Source organism: Sinocyclocheilus anshuiensis, unplaced genomic scaffold, assembly GCF_001515605.1.
Source record: "Sinocyclocheilus anshuiensis isolate Anshui unplaced genomic scaffold, SAMN03320099.WGS_v1.1 scaffold1332, whole genome shotgun sequence".
Taxonomy (NCBI): Eukaryota; Metazoa; Chordata; class Actinopteri; order Cypriniformes; family Cyprinidae; genus Sinocyclocheilus; species Sinocyclocheilus anshuiensis.
The window spans coordinates 189,352-193,254 of record NW_015546082.1 but is presented as its reverse complement, the minus strand read 5'-3'; positions in this window follow the sequence as shown (position 1 = coordinate 193,254).

The window sequence follows — 3,903 nt, the reverse complement described above, 5'->3', positions numbered from 1 at the left end:
CCTGATATTCAATAAGCCAAGGTTTATCATTTGTTTATCCGTATTACATCTGTTTTTTGTTTGTTGAACATCAATTAAATTGTTACTCTTAATTTGGTTTGGACGTTTTTTGTATTTTCTAGTTTGGGGAACAGACACAGTCTCTATAGTGTGATATCTAGTTGAATGGGTCTCTATGTGCTGAGAATGAACTGATTTCTATGATGTGAGGCGGCTAGCAGACGGTCGGGTTAGCCAGTCTGTCTGCTTCCTGACCCGGGCCCCAGTTAGTCAAGTGCAAACTCTAAGACTATGTGTTATATTTCTAGACATGAGGGTGTCAACTATCTCCTGGGGTAGGTTACCTAGAACCTCCGCGTCCCGTCCAGGGACCAGACATGAAGTTTCCAGAGGTCTGGATGCGGGTGCCACAGGGTGTCCCCGTCTCTGAGTCAGTAGATCCTTCTATGTGCTTCCTCAGAGGAATCTGCCAGGGAGGGGCTGTCATGAGGAGCATCAGTTCCGTCCTCCCTGACTTTGCACAGTGTCTGTGTGAGAAGGCTCACTGGACCAGCCGCACAAGCTGGACCAGCGGGTCCCCCGACGTACAGCAGCGAGGTGGAACGCAGGGGGCCGTCCTCGGCGACGAGCAGGCTGGGGCGCTGTGGCCGGCGGACGAGTGGAGGCAGCAGCTGCCCGCCGGGGCAGGACATGTCGGATCACCTCAGTCTGCTCCTGTACAGCCGAGAACTGCATGTTCTCGACTGCGTCGCTGAAGAGGCTGGTCTGGGACACAGGGGCCTTGAGGAACCGAACTTGTCGGCGTACCTCATGTCGACCAGACACAGCCAGAGGTGACGCTCCTGAACCACAAGTGTGGACATCGCACGATCCAGAGAACTCGCAGTGAACTTCCTCGCTCGGAGCGTGAGGTCAGTAGCAGTTCGGAGCTCTTTCAGAACTTCCAGATTGTGACCACCTTCGTGCAGATCCCTCAGTGCTTTAGCCTGAAGAACCTGCAGTAACGCCTTAGTGTGTAAGGCGGAGGCAGCTTCTCCACAGGCCACATAAGCATTGCCAGATCTGGGAGGGGAGGCACGGTTTGCCCTACTGGGTGGAGGCGGTATTAGGACACAACTGCATCTCAACCGACCGTTCCACCAGGGGGACCCCCGTATACCCCCTAGCTGCACCACCGTCAAGAGTGTTTACTTGCAGTTTTCTTTTGAAAGATTCTGAAATTCTGAAACACATTTATTTGTACACTGACTTCAGACTTGTTATAACATGTTATGCCCATTTTAGCCATTTCACTAACAGCATGGAGGCACATTGATCAGTTTACACTTTATCCAGACCTTTTTATCCAAAGCAACTTACAGTGCCCCCAAGGCATACGTTTTTAACAATGATCTAGAATCAAACCAGTGACTTTGCCTTTGTTCATGTTATGCTCAACCAGAGCTCTTTAAGATCATTAGTATTCTGTAGTATAAGTCAGCATCGCTCTGTGTCAGAAAATGTGCTCAAATTAGTCCCATTATGCAGCCAAGCTGAGGTCACAGCCAGCTGAGCACAGGGTTTAATGCATAGTAGTTGCTGAATGCCAAGATAGAGAAAACACTCACTGAGCAGCTGGGTTTGGGAAGAATCAAATTAATTCCTTTCACACCATTATTTTACATTTAATCTCCCTAAAAATACATATTTATGTTTTCTTCAAGGATGTTTAAATTGCTTGCAGAAGTATAACTTTATAAACACTGATACATAATTTGGAGCAAGTTTTATGTTTTTTAACATTAAGATGACCAATATGATCAGATATATTAATTAACTGTCAACAAACAAAACATATCATAAAAACTCAATCTGAACTACCGACATTTCCTACATACAACAACTTGAATTCACTTCTATCATGATTAATTTCTGAATTTAATTTATTTTTGAAATTTTTGAATAAATAACAAATGAAATAAATTCAATTAAAAATAAATTAAAATAAATTGATACAACTAATATACCATAATGTAGAAAAAAGCTTGAAATGTAACGCTGCTGTTCAAAAGTTTGGGATCAGTAAGATTTTTAATGTTTTTTGAAGAAGTTTCTTATGCTGATCAAGGTTGTATCTATTTGATCAAAAATACAGAAAAAAATTTAATGTTGTGAAATATTACTGTAATTTAAAACAATAGTTTTCTGTTTCAATATACTTAAAATGTAATTTATTCCTGTGTGTCACGAATCTGGTTCGTGGCCTTCCGGCCGATTGCCACCAGAGGTTGCTCTCCCATTATATTAACTCTCACACCACACAGACTGTTACACATCACCCTGTACGGCTTATGTACATGTTATGTCACTTGCCAACTGCATCACCGACCCCCACCGTCGTTTTGATTTTTTATAGTAATAAAAATCATTTAGTTCAGTAAAAGAACAGGCACTACAATTAAAAACTGAACGCGGCTACTCAATGCAGCGTGCCGAACGACAGTCGCATCACACCTATCAGATTTAATTTATCCAGTGAGGAGAGTGAGTCGAGCTGACTGACAAGAAGAGTGAGGTGAGACAGACAAGACGATCGCGGATGATTTAGTTTCGAAACTAGATGCAAAAGCGCCTGTTTGGTAATAATTTGGATTTTGAAAAGCCTGTTGACTTTTGCCGTTTATCTAAGGTGATTTTGGAAGTTTTTTTAAACATTCGTTTCTTATTTAATTGGTTTCACAATGTTTGCTGATTTTTACTTTATTTAAGTCATTTATTTTATTTGACATTCGTTTTGCTAATAAACATTCTACGTTTCTTATTTATTTGGTTATATATTATACATGTTTACTTATTTCCAGTTTTGTATACCTATTAAACTTTATGTAAGTTATTTGTTATTTTATATTAGGCATAGCTTGCCCTATAGCATGGTGTATTTTTATTTGTTTTGTTAATAAAAGTTCTATGTTTTATATATACGCTAAAGTGAGTTTGACGTTGTATCTTGTTGTTGCATTCAAGCAATTGACGCCAAACTGCTGCTAATTCAAAAGTGAAAATAAAATGCGCGCTAAAAACGAACAATTGATTTACTCCGAATTGCCACTATTTTAAAGTGAAAGTAAAATGGGCACACCGCTTTTACAAGCTATTTAAAAGCAAAAGAAAGCGAGGAAAAGAGGGTTCCTAGTTCTAGTCTTTGTTAGTTTAGTCTAGTCTTGTCTTGTGATTGCCTGTTACCTGATTATCTGCCTGTCTTGGATTTATCTCGTCTTGTCGTTTGGACTACGTTTGCACCTTGCCTGGACTACAGCTCGTGTAATCAGATTACCCCTCTTGTCAAGCCCTCTGGATACTGTTAGCCGTTGATCGACCATGCCCGTTTTTGGATTACTCTTTTGTCTCGCCTGTGCCATACCTGTTTGCCATTGTCAGAACCTTGCCTGTTTTTTGACCATGTTTAAGAATAAAGCTTTGCATATGGATCCGTACGCCTCTAGTAAAGTAAAAATATATACTTTGTCATTTATTTATTGAGAAAAATTATCTGGTGTTAAATATTTGTGAGTGGCAAAAGTATGTGAATCTTTGCTTTCAGTATCTGGTGTGACCCCTTTTGCAGCAATAACTGCAAGTAATGTTTCTTGTATCTGCTGATCAGTCCTACACAACGGCTTGTAGGAATTTTAGCCCATTCCTCAGTACAAAACCACTTCAACTCAGTGATGTTGGTGGGTTTCCTCCTATGAACTGCTTGCTTCAGGTCCTTCCACAAAATTTCAATTGGATTAAAGGGGTCATATGATGCGATTTCAATTTTTCCTTTCTCTTTGGAGTGTTACAAGCTCTTGGTGCATAAAGAAGATCTGTAAAGTTGCAAAGACTAAAGTCTCAAATCCAAAGAGATATTCTTTATAAAAG